Genomic DNA, 19,878 nt, shown 5'->3' on the forward strand with positions numbered 1-19,878 from the left:
TGAGCAACCAAAATTTAGCGCAATACAACAGAACCCAGATATATGTAGTACTAAAATTAAACTCACACTGTTTCTAATTGTGGTTTTTTGACAAAATTGTGTTTTTCTTTCTGATTGTGAGTAATCATTATTTTAGTTTCCAACTTTTACAAGCGACAGATTTCTCATCGCCGTTTCTGGTCTCTTGTGCTGTTGAAAACGATGCTCATATTCTAATGTCATTGAAAAACAATTTTCGCCAAAAATTCAAATCCTTTCATTTCTTTTATCAATTTGGGCAAACAACATTTTGCACAATATAACGTAACAAAGTGATATTTTTCTTTAATTTTAACAGATTTGGGTTCTTTTCAGAGCTGGAAATCGGCCTGCTTGCTTTTGATGATTCCTGTGAGAAAAAACTATTAGTTGAGTTCTTTTTTTTGCAACTACATTCTAGGAAGTCAGAAAAAGGTGAAAAATCGAAAAAAAAATATTTGTTCTGGAGGCATAAGTAAGATTTTTGTATAGAATGGTATCGATTTTGAGAAATTAAAATACACTGAGACGTGATTTTTTTCAATTGATATTTTTTATGAAAACTTCTCTAATAAAAAGAAAGATTCCAAATCTTCTTTAAAAATTAAAATACTAAATCAATTTTTTTCCAGATATAATTAGCATGTCTTCTTCATACATTCGTTTTAACCTTCAAGAATCCGCATGACAACCAGTGCAACGGTAGATTATAAAAACATTCAGACAAGTGATGATCAAAAAAAGTTTAATATCCGGAATATAGGAAACGCTTTCAATATTTTTTGGCAGCATGGCGTTGTTTGGACCGAGACTTCAAATTGAAAACTGCTCTCGAATTAACACCATAAGATCCTCGTTATTAATATGTTCTGGCTTGTCCAATCGCAACTGCTTATTATGTTGACATGACTGTTATAAAGTTTTGCCTGTTCTTCAAAAAGTTTGAACGGAATCTATTATGTTTGCTGGAACATTCAAGCCCGAAGTTTGTGTCTTAGAATATGAAGTATTTCGTCATAGAAAAACGGGTTTCATTTTTAAGCAGTTGTCAGTTTGTTCGAACAACTTTTTTGACACAATCTTGTTCCATTCACCATTTTCATACATCTTATTGTCCACTAGTGACAGATAATCGCATTATTGGTTAGGAAAACATTTTACATTGCTTGTTTTAGAACAGTGGCGCCTAGCCATACTGGTTTACATCTCGACCTTTTAAGGACACTAAATTTCAATTACCTTCAAGAAAATTATATGCAAAAGGTAAAAAGAAGACCAAAAAACTGCAAACACTATTATAGAAGAAAGTAATAGATTTGAGACATTTTTTGACCCAGGGTGAAAATTATTTTAACAATTGTTAAGAATTTTGTTGTACACTCTAACTATATGTCTGAAAACCAAAAAAACATTTTGTAAAAGCAAAATATTATTTTCATCGGCTAACGCTGCCCGCCAATGAGCTGTCGAGTGGAGAAGGAAGCTTCATCGTTTCTTCAAGTGAATTTATTTCAAAAGTTGAGCAGAATGCAGTTCATTAACGAAAAACAATCTGCTGACGTTGATCTTAACAAAGAAAAGACATTCAAACAACGAGATCAAACAATTTTGAGAATTTCTTAATGGAGGTTCAGCTCTTAAACAAATAATTTTTACTGCTTGGACCCCATTTTTACTGCTTTTTACTACCCAGATATATGTTTTACTAAAACTAAACTAATAATGTTTCTAATTGTGGCTTTTTGCCCAAACTTGTGTTTTTCACTCTGATTGTGAGTTATCAGCATTATAGTTTCCAACTTCTACAAGCAATAGATTTCTCATCGCCGTTTCTGGTCTCTTGTGCTGTTGAGAAACGAAGCTCGTTTTCGAATGTCATTGAAAAACAATTTTTGCCCAAAATTTAAACCCTTTCATTCTTCTATCAGTTTGAGCAACCAAAAATTTAGCACAATACGACGAAACCCAGATATATGTTTTACTAAAACTAAACAAATACTGTTTCTAATTGTGGTTTTTTGCCCAAACTTGTGTTTTTCATTCTGATTGTGAGTAATCAGCATTATAGTTTCCAGTTTCTACAAGCAATAGATTTCTCATCGCCGTTTCTGGTCCCTTCTGCTGTTGAAAAACGAAGCTCGTTTTCGAATGTCATTGAAAAACAATTTTCACCCAAAGTTCAAACCCTTTCATTCTTCTATCAGTTTGAGCAAACAAAATTTAGCCCAATATAACGTAAACCAGATATATTTTTTAATAAGTTTGAAAGATTTTAGTATTTTTCAGATCTGGAAAACTGCCTGCTTAGTTTTATTGATTCCTGTGAGGAAATTGTTTCTAATAGACAGTTTTCAAAACTTGCAACTGCCAGACGTCATAAAATTATTGATGTGGTTTATGTAAGGCCTATCTCATTCAGGCTGAGTAAATGGTCACAAGACAAATGATTTGAACACAACCCAAGTTATTATGTTCAAATCACCCAGAGACATGCAGCATATCACCGATGTTAGAAAATGGATGACCAACATAAACTTTTTGAAAGAAAGCTTTGAACTAGCAAAAAAACAACACATTGAACACTTACTCATTGACTTACATCTAAAAACATCAAACACCTTGCGCTACTAATCACGTTCTAAAAAATAATGTCCAACTACTTTTATTTACTTTCCTCCTAGGTTATTAAATTTATTTGACAGATGGGAGAGATAAAGCTTGTATAATCAAACAAATGCTGGATCTGAGAAATTTGAGAAATTTCTCAACAAAGCACCAAATAGTTTTTTATACCTTCTGTGTGGATGTTCCAGTGAATAAGCAACGACTTAAAACCAATAGACCAAAATCATTGCAAAAATTTTTAACAAAATTTAAGTCTAAAAAGATCTAAATGTATATTTGGCCGGAAAATCGAAAATTTTCAAAAGGTTGAGATTCTCTTGTTACATTTTCTTAGAATTCAAATTATAATGATCCACAAAAGAATGTTCTTTTCAAGGAACCTAAACAAAGAAGAAGTTTTTGATAACCTGACGTTTGAGCAAAACGCAACTCAGTTATCACTATAACAAAAAGAACCCAAATTTTAAGCAACACAAAGAAAGAGAAAAAAAAGTATGAGACGAAGTGACTAACATTGACAGAATGGTCAAGAGAATAAAGATAAGCATGGAACAAATGATCTTTACAATGTAAAATTCAGATCGTCCGTTAGCGTCGACAGTAAAATAGAGCCACTAGTTAAAAAACGGAAAGATTCAAAACTTGACACAATATTGTTAGAACTGAAGTTAGTGATTGGATACAAAACAAAATGAGCTTCCATTTTTCTTTTGAAAAACTCAATTCAAATGGCTTTTCTATCAGTGAAGAGAATCATTGTCCACTTATTGACAATGAGCCTCATGAAGTGCAGATTCCAAGTTTCTTGCACAAATTGTAGCAACCTACAAAAACTTACTTGACAACCTATTCTAAACTCTTAAGTAAAGATGATAGATCGGCTGGCTTAGTTTCTAAAACGCGCGGAAAAAACGTTCTGGGTGAGCTTTACAGTGAAAAAGAAAATAAATTAAAACCCGTCAAAAAAACGAACTCAAAGACCACAAAAACAGCAACAGCAAGAGGGAAGAAAATCGGAGACAAATGTAACAAAATACAAGGACAAGATTTGATAAAAGTAAAAAACAAACAAACAAAGAGACGCATGGAAAACAGTGGGATCTCTATTGATGATGTGCAGAAATTTGACAGGCTCTATTCAAATGGACCTGTGTCATTTGGAAACAGAAAAAGATTGCATAAATTGAGTAACTTATAAATGAAAAGATTTTAAATTGTTTCTGCAAACAAAAACACGATTAAACAAATATCGTTCACGTCGCCTCAACTTTCCGAGGATGAAGGTGGTTCTCAATGACATAAATTAAATCTGGTCCGTAGATGTAACATATGCTGACAAACTATAAAGAAAAACAATCAAGGCGTAAAATAACCTATTGTGGCATTTGATTGTTTGCAAGGTATCTCAGTGATGAGCCACTGTAAGTGAAAAACAAAATATGCTACTGAGAAAGCAAAGGTCATCAAAAAGATGATCAAAGGTGAACAACTGGAGAAAAATTCGGTTGATGATGGTAGGGAGTTACTAGGTGGATTCCAAACGTACTGCATTACAAGTGGATTGCATTTATGCAGTAATTTTAGAAACAATAAATCTGCTTCTGCAAAAACAAAAATATGCTCTTCGAGAAATATCGGGAAGCTTTTGGGCTGGGAACCATTCGATATTCATTTAAACAAAAATTAATCAGTATCAATTCGTCGGGGAGGAAATAGCGCCCTCATTAAGAGTCATTTATTCAAAAAGAAGACTGAAAAATGCTAACGTCTGCCAGGTTGAACGGCTTTATTTAACTGTTTTTTTTTCAAAATCAGACTGTGAAAAATTTCTTTCAAATATAATTCAATCAAATTCCCTAGAATGACGTAGCGAAACAAGTTAACTGGTCCACTTTTCAGGTATTGTAAAGTCATTTTAACGCTAAAGTTCAATGAATTTGGCGTGTAAACGAGTGAAATTGTAACATACCAATCAAGAATCTTCAATTCAAAATTTTTCTGAACGTCATAGACCAAAAGAAGCGATTTTGGAGCCCTAGCAGGTGCATATATCAAACTGCTTTACTGCTTGAATCAAAACAAATTACACCAGCAGCGAAACTAATTGAAAAAAACTTCTGTTAGAGATCGTAGCAGAGTTAATGGATGTTATCGGCAAAAATATAACCAAAACAGACATTGAAACAATCTGTTTCAATTATAGTCAACAGTAAACAAGACGTTTTTTGCCATTGTGAATGCAAAAAAGGCGATTGAATCTTAGACGACCTAAACGCCCAGGATCAAAAGCAAGAAAAATTACTACTAAATGAAGAATAGTCATTTCAAATCATAAATAGCCGATGAAGAATTCGGTGGAATTTCCTTGCCAAATTTAAAGCTATCCGTAATAATTTACTAATCAAGGCAGCAGATAGTTCCTCGGATTTATCTGCAACACAATCGCCTCTTGCAATTTTTTATGATAAATTTTGCCAAAAATTAGGGCGCTTCAAGTAGGATCCATTTTTTAGTTTGAGATTACTGGTGACAGAAAAAATTTTATTGACCTACAAAAAAGTTACTAAAATGCAAGATGGCTTCTGATTTTGATTTGAAATATGATGGTGAAGCTGCAACAGAGGTAACCAAAGGAGACGCTCCTTAATGTTGCAATAATGTTTTTTGTTTGCCATTTCCTGACTGCGCAGTATCTGCCAATAGACATAACAGTTCAAGCGCCAATAAAAATTTTTCTCACAGAAGTTTCATTGAAACTGAATTGTCACACAACTTCGATAAAGAATTTAACTGGTTAGCTTGCCAAAGCCATTCCTATGAGGACAATCCTGGAGAAATTTCAGCAGCTGACGTAAACATACGGAAAGCATTGGTTAGACAATCTGCTGGGCAACTTTACGAAAAATCAGCGAAGATTTTTCTAAGTGTTAAGACAACCAGATAGACTCATCAGATTACTTAGCTTTCAATGAAGAAAATTCAGACAGAAGGTCATGGAAACTATGTATTTCTAGAATACAACAATCGGAAACTGACAGTTTTACTAAAATTAAACTAACACTGTTTCTAATTGTGGTTTTTTGCTCAAACTTGTGTATTTCATTCTGATTGTGATAAATCAGCATTATGGTTTCCAACTTCTACAAACGATACACTTCTCATTGCCGTTTGTGTTCCCTTGTGCTGTTGAAAAACGAAGCTCATTTTAGAATGTCGTTGAATAACAACTTTCACTCAAAATTTAAGCCCTTCCATTCTTCTATCAGTTTGAGCAACCAAAATTTAGCACCATATAACGTAACCGATATATATGTCTTACTAAAATTAAATTAACACTGTTTCTAATTGTGGTACAATCGGATAAAATCAGCAGATTACTTACTTTTCAAGGAAAAAAATTCACACAGAAGGTCATGGAAACTATGTATTTCTAGATTACAACAATCAGAGGATGACAGTTTTACTAAAATTAAACTAATACTGTTTCTAATTGTGGTTTTTTGCTCAAACTTGTGTTTTTCATTCTGATTGTGAGTAATCAGTAATATGATTTCCATCTTCTACAAGCAATACACTTCTCATCGCCGTTTGTGTTCCCTTGTGCTGTTGAAAAACAAAGCTCATTTTAGAATGTCATTGAAAAACAATTTTCACACAAAATTTAAAACCTTTGATTCGGAAAAAGTTCAGTTAAAAAACGGAAAGATTCAAAACTTGACACAATATTGTTAGAACTGAAGTTAGTGATTGGATACAAAACAAAATGAGCTTCCATTTTTCTTTTGAAAAACTCAATTCAAATGGCTTTTCTATCAGTGAAGAGAATCATTGTCCACTTATTGACAATGAGCCTCATGGAGTGCAGATTCCAAGTTTCTTGCACAAATTGTAACAACCTACAAAAAACTTACTTGACATTCTATTCTAAACTCTTAAGTAAAGATGATAGATCGGCTGGCTTAGTTTCTAAAACGCGCGGAAAAAACGTTCTGGGTGAGCTTTACAGTGAAAAAGAAAATAAATTAAAACCCGTCAAAAAAACGAACTCAAAGACCACAAAAACAGCAACAGCAAGAGGGAAGAAAATCGGAGACAAATGTAACAAAATACAAGGACAAGATTTGATAAAAGTAAAAAACAAACAAACAAAGAGACGCATGGAAAACAGTGGGATCTCTATTGATGATGTGCAGAAATTTGACAGGCTCTATTCAAATGGGTCTGTGTCATTTGGAAACAGAAAAAGATTGCATAAATTGAGTAACTTATAAATGAAAAGATTTTAAATTGTTTCTGCAAACAAAAACACGATTAAACAAATATCGTTCACGTCGCCTCAACTTTCCGAGGATGAAGGTGGTTCTCAATGACATAAATTAAATCTGGTCCGTAGATGTAACATATGCTGACAAACTATAAAGAAAAGCAATCAAGGCGTAAAATAACCTATTGTGGCATTTGATTGTTTTTCAAGGTATCTCAGTGATGAGCCACTGTAAGTGAAAAACAAAATATGCTACTGAGAAAGCAAAGGTCATCAAAAAGATGATCAAAGGTGAACAACTGGAGAAAAATTCGGTTGATGATGGTAGGGAGTTACTAGGTGGATTCCAAACGTACTGCATTACAAGTGGATTGCATTTATGCAGTAATTTTAGAAACAATAAATCTGCTTCTGCAAAAACAAAAATATGCTCTTCGAGAAATATCGGGAAGCTTTTGGGCTGGGAACCATTCGATATTCATTTAAACAAAAATTATTCAGTATCAATTCGTCGGGGAGGAAATAGCGCCCTCATTAAGAGTCATTTATTCAAAAAGAAGACTGAAGAATGCTAACGTCTGCCAGGTTGAACGGCTTTATTTAACTGTTTTTTTTTTTCAAAATCAGACTGTGAAAAACTTCTTTCAAATATAATTCAATCAAATTCCCTAGAATGACGTAGCGAAACAAGTTAACTGGTCCACTTTTCAGGTATTGTAAACTCATTTTAACGCTTAATTTCAATGAATTTGGCGTGTAAACGAGTGAAATTGTAACATACCAATCAAGAATCTTCAATTCAAAATTTTCTGAACGTCATAGACCAAAAGAAGCGATTTTGGAGCCTTAGCAGGTGCATATATCAAACTGCTTTACTGCTTGAATCAAAACAAATTACACCGGCAGCGAAACTAATTGAAAAAAACTTCTGATAGAGATCGTAGCAGAGTTAATGGATGTTATCAGCAAAAACATAACCAAAACAGACAATGAAACAATCTGCTTCAATTATAGTCAACAGTAAACAAGACGTTTTTTGCCATTGTGAATGCAAAAAAGGCGATTGAATCTTAGACGACCTAAACGCCCAGGATCAAAAGCAAGAAAAATTACTACTAAATGAAGAATAGTCATTTCAAATCATAAATAGCCGATGAAGAATTCGGTGGAATTTCCTTGCCAAATTTAAAGCTATCCGTAATAAATTACTAATCAAGGCAGCAGATAGTTCCTCGGATTTATCTGCAACACAATCGCCTCTTGCAATTTTTTATGATAGATTTTGCCAAAAATTAGGGCGCTTCAAGTAGGATCCATTTTTTAGTTTGAGATTACTGGTGACAGAAAAAATTTTATTGACCTACAAAAAAGTTACTAAAATGCAAGATGGCTTCTGATTTTGATTTGAAATATGATGGTGAAGCTGCAACAGAGGTAACCAAAGGAGACGCTCCTTAATGTTGCAATAATGTTTTTTGTTTGCCATTTCCTGACTGCGCAGTATCTGCCAATAGACATAACAGTTCAAGCGCCAATGAAAATTTTTCTCACAGAAGTTTCATTGAAACTGAATTGTCACACAACTTCGATAAAGAATTTAACTGGTTAGCTTGCCAAAGCCATTCCTATGAGGACAATCCTGGAGAAATTTCAGCAGCTGACGTAAACATACGGAAAGCATTGGTTAGACAATCTGCTGGGCAACTTTACGAAAAATCAGCGAAGATTTTTCTAAGTGTTAAGACAACCAGATAGACTCATCAGATTACTTAGTTTTCAATGAAGAAAATTCAGACAGAAGGTCATGGAAACTATGTATTTCTAGAATACAACAATCGGAAACTGACAGTTTTACTAAAATTAAACTAACACTGTTTCTAATTGTGGTTTTTTGCTCAAACTTGTGTATTTCATTCTGATTGTGATAAATCAGCATTATGGTTTCCAACTTCTACAAGCGATACACTTCTCATTGCCGTTTGTGTTCCCTTGTGCTGTTGAAAAACGAAGCTCATTTTAGAATGTCGTTGAATAACAACTTTCACTCAAAATTTAAACCCTTCCATTCTTCTATCAGTTTGAGCAACCAAAATTTAGCACCATATAACGTAACCGATATATATGTCCTACTAAAATTAAATTAACACTGTTTCTAATTGTGGTACAATCGGATAAAATCAGCAGATTAATTACTTTTCAAGGAAAAAAATTCAGACAGAAGGTCATGGAAACTATGTATTTCTAGATTACCACAATCAGAGGATGACAGTTTTACTAAAATTAAACTAATACTGTTTGTAATTGTGGTTTTTTGCTCAAACTTGTGTTTTTCATTCTGATTGTGAGTAATCAGTAATATGATTTCCAACTTCTACAAGCAATACACTTCTCATCGCCGTTTGTGTTCCCTTGTGCTGTTGAAAAACAAAGCTCATTTTAGAATGTCATTGAAAAACAATTTCCACCCAAAATTTAAAACCTTTGATTCTTCTATCAGTTTGAGCAACCAAAAATTATAACAATACAACGTAAACCAGATGTATGTTTTAAAAAAATTAAACTAATACTGTTTCTAATTGTGGTTTTCTGCTCAAACTTGTGTTTTTCATTCTGATTGTGAGTAATCAGCATAATGTTTTCCAACTTCTACAAGCAATAGACTTCTCATCGCCGTTTGTGGTCCCTTGTGCTCTTGAAACCGAAGCTCGTATTCTAATGTCATTGAAAAACAGTTATCACCAAAAATTCAAATCCTTTCTTTTCTTTTATCAATTTGGGCAACCAAAATTTTGCACAATACTACCTAACAAAGTTATATTTTTCTTTAAGTTTAACAGATTTAGTGTCTTTTCAGAGCTGGAAATCTGCCTGCTTGCTTTTGATGATTCCTGTGAGAAAATTTTCACTGATAGACAGTTTTCAATACTTGCAACTGACAGATTTCATAAAACTATTAGTTGAGTTCTTTTTTGCAACTACATAGTAGGAAGTCAGAAAGAGGTGAAATATCGAAAACATTTCAATTGTTCTGGAGGCATAAGTAAGATTTTTATATAGAATGGTATCGATTTTGAGCAGTAAAAGTACACTTAGAAGTGATTTTTTTAATTGATATTTTTTATGAAAACTTCTCTAATAAAAAGAAAGATTCCAAATCTTCTTGAAAAATTAAAATACTAAATCAGTTTTTTTTCAGATAGAATTAGCATGTCTTCTTCATACATTCGTTTAAGCCTTTGAGAATCGGCATGACAACCAGTGCAACGGTAGATTAAAAAAACATTCAGAAAACTGATGATCAAATATAAGTATACTATCCGGAAAATAGTGAACGCTTTCAATATTTTTTGGCAGCATGGCATTGTTTGGATTGAGACGTCAACTGGAAAACTGCACTCAATCTTACACCATAAGATCCTAGTTATTCATATGTTCTGGCTTGTCCAAACGCAACCGCTTAATTTGTTGACATGACTGTTATAAAGATTTGCTTGTTCTTCAAAAGAATTAAACCAAATCTATTATGTTTGCTCGAATGATGTTCAAGCCCAAAGTCTTTGTGCTAAAATTTTAGGGTCTTCGTCGTAGAAAAACGTGCTTCATTATTAAGCAATTGTCAATATGTTCGAACAACTATTCTGACGCAATCTTATTCTACCCACCAGTTTCATACATCTCATTGTCCACAAATGACAGATAATCGCATTATTGGTTAGGAAAACCTTTTACAATGCTTGTTTTAGAATAGTGGCGCTTATCCATACTGGTTTATATCTCGACTTTTTAGTGACAGTAAACTTCAATTTTCTTCAAGAACATATTATGCAAGAAGTAAGAAGAAGATTAGACTGAATAACTGCAGACACTATTATAGAAGAAAGTAATAGATTTGGTAACTTTTTTTGCCCCAGGTTGGAAGTTATTTTAACAATTGTGGAAAATTTTGTTGTACACTCTAACTATATGTCTGAAAAACAAAAAAAAACATTTTGTAAAAGCACAATATTATTTTCATCGCCCGCCAATGAGCTGTTGAGTGGAGAAGGAAGCTTCATCGTTTCTTCTAGTGAATTTGTCTCCAAAGTTGAACAGAAAGCAGTTCAAAAACGAAAGACAATCTGCTGACGTTGACCTTAACAAAGAAAAGACATTCAAACCACGAGAGCAAATAATTCTGAGAAATTTTTAATTGAGGTTCAGCTGTTAAACAAATATTTTTTACTGCTTGCATTTTTTCGAATGAGAAAAAAAATACAGCGACAAAAGGAAGGACTGCAAGTAAAACCCTCGGCTAAGCACAGATCAAAAGCACCGATTCCAGTGTCCATTAACGTCTCCATGATTATTGCAAACAAAAACTATTGCAACTAACGTAATGTGGCTTCAATTGTCTACTATGAAAGTGAGTATGGCATGAAAACAAACTATAAACTAACTTACAGGGAGGAGGAAAAATACTCTAAAAAACTGCTTATTACATTGTTTTGATTAGCAGACTGAGTAACAAAACAATGAGCTAAAAAAATGGATTTCGAGTTCACTGTTGTTAAAACTGCTTCGCAAACTGAGTGTTAAGACAATCGGATAAAATCAGCAGATTACTTAGTTTTCAATGAGAAAAAGTCAGACAGAAGGTCATGGAAACTATGTATTTCTAGAATACAACACTCAGAATTTGGCAGTTTTACTAAAATTAAACTAATACTGTTTCTAATTGTGGTTTTTTGCACAAACTTGTGTTTTTCATTCTGATTGTGATTAATCAGTAATATGATTTCCAACTTCTAAAAGCGATAGACTTCTCATCGCCGTTTGTGAACCCTTGTGCTGTTGAAAAACTCAGCTCGTTTTCTAATGTCATTAAAAAACAATTTTTACCAAAAATTCAAATCCTTTCTTTTCTTTTATCAGTTTGGGAAACCAAAATTTTGCACAATATAACGTAACAAAGTTTTATTTTTCTTTAAGTTTAACAGATTTGGGTTCTTTTCAGGGCTGGAAATCAGCCTGCTTGCTTTTGAGGTTCAGCTGTTGAACAAATAATTATTACTGCTTGAAATTTTTCGAATGAGAAAAAAATTACAGCGACAAAAGAAAGGACTGAAAGTATACCCCTCGGCTAAGCACAGATCAAAAGCACCGATTCCAGTGACCATTAAAGCCTCCATGATTATTGTAAACAAAAACTATTGCAACTAAGGTAATATGGCGTCAATTGTCTACTATAAAAGTGAGTATGGCATGAAAGCAAATTATAAATTAACTTACAGGGAGGAGGAAAAATACTCTAAAAACACTGCCTATTACATTTTTTTGATTAGCAGACTGAGTAACAAAACAACGAGCTAAAATAAAAATTGAATTTCGAGTTCATTGTTGTTAAAACTGCTTTGCAAAATGAGTGTTAAGACAATCGGATAAAATCAGCAGATTACTTACTTTTCAATGAAAAAAATTCAGACAGAAGGTCATGGAAACTATGTATTTCTAGAATACAAAAATCAGAAGTTGACAGTTTTACTACAATTAAACTAATACTGTTTCTAATTGTGGTTTTTTGCTCAAACATGTGTTTTTTATTCTGATTGTGAGTAATCAGTAATATGATTTCCAACTTCTACAAACGATAGACTTCTCATCGTCTTTTGTGGTCCCTTGTGCAGTTGAAAAACTAATTCCGTTTTCTAATGTCATTGAAAAACATTTTTTACCAAAAATTCAAATCCTTTCTCTTCTTTTATCAATCTGGGCAACCAAAAATTTTGCACAATATAACGTAACAAAGTTTTATTTTTCTTTAAGTTTAACAGATTTGGGTTCTTTTCAGAGCTGGAAATCTGCCTGCTGGCTATTGATGATTCCTGTGAGAAAATTGTCACTGATAGACAGTTTTCAATACTTGCAACTGACAGACTTCATAAAACTATTAGTTGAGTTCTTTTTTTGCAACTATATAGAAGGAAGTTAGAAAAAGGTGAAAATTCGAAAAAATTTTAATTGTTCTGGAGGCATAAGTAAGTTTTTCATATAGAATGGTATCGAATTTGAGCAGTAAAAGTACACTTAGAAGTGATATTTTTTATGAAAACTTCTCTAATATAAAGAAAGATTCCAAATCTTCTTGAAAAATTAAAATACTAAATCAGTTTTTTTCAGATAAAATTAGCATGTCTTCTTCATACATTCGTTTTAGAATTCAAGAACCCGCATGACAACCAGTGCAACGGTAGATTATAAAAACATTCAGACAAGTGATGATCAAAAAAAAGTTTAATATCCGGAATATAGGGAACACTTTCAATATTTTTTGGCAGCATGGCGTTGTTTGGACAGAGACTTCAACTTGAAAACTGCTCTCCAATTAACACCATAAGATCCTGGTTACTCATATGTTCTGGCTTGTCCAATCGCAACTGCTTATTATGTTGACATGACTGTTATAAAGATTTGCCTGTTCTTCAGAAGAATTAAACGAAATCTATTATGTTTGCTCGAATCGAAAGATGTTCAAGCCCAAAGTTTTTGTGTTAAAATTCTAGGGTCTTCGTCGTACAAAAACGTGCTTCATTATTAGGCAATTGTCGATTTGTTCGAACAACTATTCTGACACAATCTAGTTCAATCCACCAGTTTCATACATCTCATTGTCCACTAGTGACAGATAATCGCATTATTGGTTAGGAAATCTTTTTACATTGCTTGTTTTAGAACAGTGGCGCTTATCCATACTGGTTTATATCTCGACTTTTTAGTGACAGTAAATTTCAATTTTCTTCAAGAACATTTTATGCAAGAGGTAAGAAGACTAGACTGAATAACTGCGGACACTATTATAGAAGAAAGTAATAGATTTGGAAACATTTTTTTTGCCCCAGGTTGGAAATTATTTTAACAATTGTTGAAAATTTTGATGTACACTCTAACTATATGGCTGAAAAACAAATGAAAAAACATTTTGCAAAACCACGGTATTATTTTCATTGGCTAACGCTCTCCGCCAATGAGCTGTAGGATGAAGAAGGAAGCTTTATCGTTTCTTCTAGTGAATTTGTCTCCAAAGTTGAACAGAATTCAGTTCAAAAATGAAAGACAATCTGCTGACGTTGACCTTAACAAAGAGAAGACAGTCAAACCACGAGAGCAAATAATTCTGAGATATTTTTAATTGAGGTTCAGCTGTTAAACAAATAATTTTTACTGCTCGATTTTTTTCGAATGAGAAAAAAATTACAGCGACAAAAGAAAGGACTGAAAGTAAACCCCTCGGCTAAGCACAGATAAAAAGCACCGATTCCAGTGACCATTGAAGCCTCCATGATTATTGCAAACAAAAACTATTGCAACTAAGGTAATGTGGCGTCAATTGTCTACTATGAAAGTGAGTATGGCATGAAAGCAAACTATAAACTAACTTACAGGGAGGAGGAAAAATACTCTAAAAACACTGCCTATTACATTTTTTTGATTAGCAGACTGAGTAACAAAACAGTGAGGTAAAATAAAAATTGAATTTCAAGTTCATTTTTGTTAAAATTGCTTTGCAAAATGAGTGTTAAGACAATCGGATAAAATCAACAGCCTGCTTAGTTTTCAAAGAAAAAAATTCAGACAGAATCTCATGGAAACTATGTTTTTCTAGAATACAACAATCAGAAGTTGACAGTTTTACTAAAATTAAACTAATACTGTTTCTTATTGTGGTTTTTTGCTCAAACTTGTGTTTTTCATTCTGATTGTGAGTAATCAGCATTATGGTTTCCAACTTCTACAAGCGATAGACTTTTTATCGACGTTTGTGGTCCCTTGTGCTGTTGAAAAACGAAGCTCGTTTTCTAATGTCATTGAAAAACAATTTTCACCCAAAATTCAAACCAGTTTGAGCAACCAAAATTTAGCACAATATAACGTAACCCAGATATATTTTTCTACTAAATTTCAAAGATTTTAGTATTTTTCAGAGCTGGAAAAGTAACTGCTTAGTTTTATTGATTTCCGTGAGGAAATTGTTTCTAATAGACAGTTTTCAAAACTTGCAAGTGCCAGACGTCATAAAATTATTGATGTGGTTTATGTTAAGCTTATCTTATTCAAGCTGAGAAAATGGTCACAGACAATTGATTTGAACACAACCCAAAATATTATGTTCAAATCAGCCAGAGACATGCAGCATATCACCTATGTTAGAAAATGGTTGACCAACACAAATTTCTCGAAAGAAAGCTTTGAACTAGCAAAAAAAATCAACACTTTGAACACTGACTCATTGACTTACATCTAAAAACCTGAAACACCTTGCGCTACTAATCGCGTTCTAAAACAATAATGTCCAACTATTTTTATTTACTTTCCTCCTAGGCTATTAAAACTTATTGGACAGATGGGAGAGAAAAAGCTTGTATAATCAAACAAATTCTGGATCGGAGAAATTTGAGAAACTTCCCAACGAAGCACCAAATAGTTTTATATACTTTCTGCGTGGATGTTCCAGTGAATAAGCAACTACTTAAAACCAATAGACCAAAACCCTTTCAAAAATTATTAACAAAGATAAGTCTAGGGAAAAATCTAAATGTTTTTTTTGGCCAGAAAATCAGAACTTTTCAAAGGGTTGAGATTCTCTTGTTACATATTCTTAGAATTCAAATAAAGCAAATTTACGAAATTATGTTGATCCAGAAAAGAATGTTCTTTTCAAGGAACCTAAACAACGAAGAAGTTTTTGATAAACTGAAGTTTGAGCAAAACGCAACTCAGGTATCTTTATAACAAAAAATAATCCAAATTTTAAGCAGCACATGGAAAGAGAAAAAATTATGAGACGCAGTGACTAACATTGATAGAATGGTCAAGAGAATAAAGATTAGCATGCAACAAGTGATCTATACAATATAAAATTCAGATCGTTCGTTAGCATCGACAGTAAAAGAGAGCCAATACTTAAAAAACGGAAAGATTCAAAAATTGACACAATAATGTCAGAACTGAAGTTAGTGATTGGATACAAAACAAAATGAGCTTCCATTATCTTTTGAAAAATTCAATTCAAATAGCTTTTCTACAAGTGAAGAATCATTGTCCACTTATTGACAATGAGCTTCACGGAGTGCAGGTAAAAAGTTTCTTTCAAAAATTGTAACAAACTGCAAAAAAAACTTACTTGACAACCTATTCTAAACTCCTAATTAAAGATGATAGATCGGCCGCCGTAGTTTCGAATACGCACGGAAAAAACGTTCTGGATGAGATTCACAGTGAAGAAGAAAATAAATTGAAACCCGTCATAAAAAAACGTACTTAAAGACCACAAAAAGGGCAACAGCAAGAAGGAAGAAAATCGGAGACAAAAGTAACAAAATACAAGGACAAGATTTGATAAAAGTAAAAAAAACAAACAAAGAGACGCATAGAAAACAGTGGGATCTCTATTGATGATGTGCAGAAACATGACAGGCTCTATTCAAACGGACCTGAGTCATTTGGAAACAGAAAAAGATTGCATAAATTGAGTAACTTATAAATGAAAAGATTTTAAATTGTTTCTGCAAACAAAACCAGGATTAAACAAATATTGTTCACGTCGCCTCAACTTTCCGAGCCTGAAGGTGGTTCTCAATTACATAATTTAAATCTGGTCCGTAGATGTAACATATGCCGGCAAACTATAAAGAAAAGCAATCATAGAATAACCTATTGTGGCAGTTGATTGTTTGTCAAGGTGTCTCAGTGATGAGCCACTGTAAACAAAATATTCTACTGAGACAGCAAATGTCATCAAAAAGATGATCCGCAGTAAACAACTGGAAAGAAATTGGGTTGATGATGGTATGGAGTTACTAAGTGGATTCAAAACGTACTGCATTGTAAGTGGATTGCATTTATGCAGTAATTTCAGAAAGAAGTCTGCTACTGCAAAAACAAATATATGCTCTTCGAGAAATATCGGGAATTTTTTGGGCTGGAAACCATTCGATATTCATTTAAACAAATATTATTCAGTATCAATACGTCGGGGAGGCAATAGCGCCCTCCTTAAGTGTCATTTAATCAAAAAGAAGATTGAAAAATGCTAATATCTGCCAGCTTGAACGGCTATAAATAACTGTTTTTTTTTCAAAATTGGACATTGAAAAACTTTTGAATAAAATTCAATCAATTTCTCTAGAAATAGGTCAAGTGTCCACTTTTCAGGGATTGGTAAAGTCATTTCAACGTTGAAGTTCAATGAATTTGGCGTGTAAACGAATGAAATCGTACTATATCAATCAAGCATCTTCAATTCAAAATTATTCTGAACATCACAGACAAAAAGAAGTGATTTTGAAGCTTTAGCAGGTGGCATATATCAAATTGCTTTACTGCTCGCATCAAAATAAATTATACCAGCAGCGAAACTAATCGGAAAAAAAACTTTTTATAGAGATCCTGGCAGGCGCTGAAACAATCTGTTTCAAATACAGTCAAACATTAAACAAGACGTTTTTTGCCATTGTGAATGCAAAAAAGGCAATTGAATCTTGGACTATCTAAATACTACAAAAGGAAGAATAGTCATTTCAAATCATAAACAGCCTATGAAGAATTCGGTGGGACTTCCTTGCCAAATTTAAAGCTATCCGTAATGATTTACTAATCAAGGCAGCAGATAGTTCCTCGGATTTATCTGCAACACCATCGCCTCTTGCAATTTTTTATGACCGATTTTGCCAAAAATTAGGGCGCTTCAAGTAGGATCCATTTTTTAGTATGAGATTACTGGTGACAGAAAAAATTTAATTGACCTACAAAAATTTTGAAGGTTACTAAAATGCAAAATGGTTCAGGCTTCTGAATTTGATTTGAAATATGGTGGAGGTGCAACAAAGGTAACCAAAACAGACGCTCCTTAATATTGCAATAATGTTTTTTTTCGCTATTTCCTGACTGCGCAGTATCTGACAATAGACATAACATTTCAAACGCCATTGGAAATTATTCTCACAGAACTTCATTAAAACTGAATTGTCACACAACTTCGATAAAGTGTCTAACTAGTTAGCTTGCCAAGGCTATTCCTATGAAGACAATCCTGGAGAAATTTCAGCAGCTGACGTAAACATTGGCTAGACAATCTGCTGGGCAACATTACGGAAAAGCAGTGGAAGACTTTTCTTTACATCAAAAAACATCTTTTGAGTGGTGGGACGCTGCCTTGCTTTTCGAAGAACATTAAAAAAATGTTATAATTTCCGATGATGCTGCGAAATCGTACAAAAACCACAAAAACCAAATCGTATGAGAAAAAAATGGCATTGAACGATGACGTGGTTTCTGCAATTGATAACACTTGACAAGTCCAGCGTCAATTCTTGATTCCATTCTGACAGCCCATTACTTCTTCTTGCTGACAGTCCATTAAATAAAAATAACCAAAAGCGCTAATAATTCAACGCAATATCAAATATAGCCTACCTCGTCAATGGACATAGAATTAAGTTTTCTGAATAACCCAGCAATATGATTGGGGTGTTTGATCTCACTATCACTCAGCGAGCGTGGCAATATCTAATTCATCCCGAACTCCCCATTTTTACAATTTCAATTGATTTGAAATTGTCAGTCGCCTTACCAAGTAATATAGAAATTCTCCGAGTTGGCGGAAAATTCAAGAAATGTTTTTTAACGATTCTGCTCTGGAAGTTTCAAAGAATCGCATTCGTACAAACTGACGGATGAAGACGATATAGTGATTATTGTTCGAGCATGTTTAGTGATTATAACTTTGATAATACAAACTTCTTGGTATAAATGCAGCTGGTATTCCTCCACTGAACTTATCTCAGAAGTTTCATTAGCGTGAATTTATCAAATGTTCAATCAATTGGAACACATTGGACACTCATTTATCAGAAAATTTGAGAATACTTTTTTGCGGATCCTATGGGACAAAACCTAATTTCATATAAGTTTTCACTCAATTGCTAGCTTCATTCCACAGCTAGCTTCATTTTTTTAAACATCTGTCCGGTGGTATCCAAGTCCCTGCTATTTGACAATAAACAGTTGAAGGTTGTATACAAGTATGGAATAAAATAAAGTTTATTTAACTCTAAAACTCTGTAGAAACATGAGAAATATCAAACAAAACCTAATAATGATTCACAGGCAAAACTCCGCAGAAAAAATTGTCATTGTGCGTCCATATGTCAACAAATTTAGCAAACGTTGTAATTGGCTTTTCTTCAGAAAAAAATCTGAAGTTTTTCGAAGTTGTTCAAAAAAAGCATATGATAGTTTAAATTAAGCATCAACCTTATTACGTTAAAATCTTTAAACAATCAGAAAGTTCTCTTAGCAGTCTTTGTGTTTTCATTTAGATTTTTTTACAGAGGTTGCCTTCAGGGTATAATCATTTTCAATGGTATTATTAGTAGCAGAACGAAAGTTCCGGTTTTCTTTGTCAACTATTCAAACTCTAAATTGTTATTTAGGTTGATAGTCACACTTCTGATCTAATTCTTTCTGAATAATTTCAAGAAAATAAAAAAATCTGCTTTTGTCAAAAGTTTTTACTGTTTTTTGGACCAACGTTTATTCATTTTTGGAATCGTCAAATTGAGCATATCAGCGTCTTTCTCTGCTGTGAAAAGCTTCAATTGCAATTTTCTCAACTAAATGTTCTCCTTCAAAAATATAAGTGTTACAGATTTTTTGCCTTGAAAACCCAGTGAATCCAAAAACACACACACACACACATCCATACACACACAAACACAAACACACGCACAGGCTAGAGAACAGATTTGATTGACTGATAAAAAAATAGTGTTTTGAAATTGGTTTTTACATAGAAATCTGTAAGGTGGTTGGGTAAACAGTCCTTTGACAATCGTCCGGTAGTCAGACAGATAAATATTTCTTATTTATGCAATAAGTTTTGTATGGTAATTGCGGTCTTCAGGTTCGTTGGCGATCTTCTGTCAAATTAAAATAAA

Source organism: Convolutriloba macropyga, chromosome 5 (assembly GCF_964194025.1).
Source record: "Convolutriloba macropyga chromosome 5, txConMacr16.3, whole genome shotgun sequence".
In the NCBI taxonomy this organism is placed as follows: Eukaryota; Metazoa; Xenacoelomorpha; order Acoela; family Convolutidae; genus Convolutriloba; species Convolutriloba macropyga.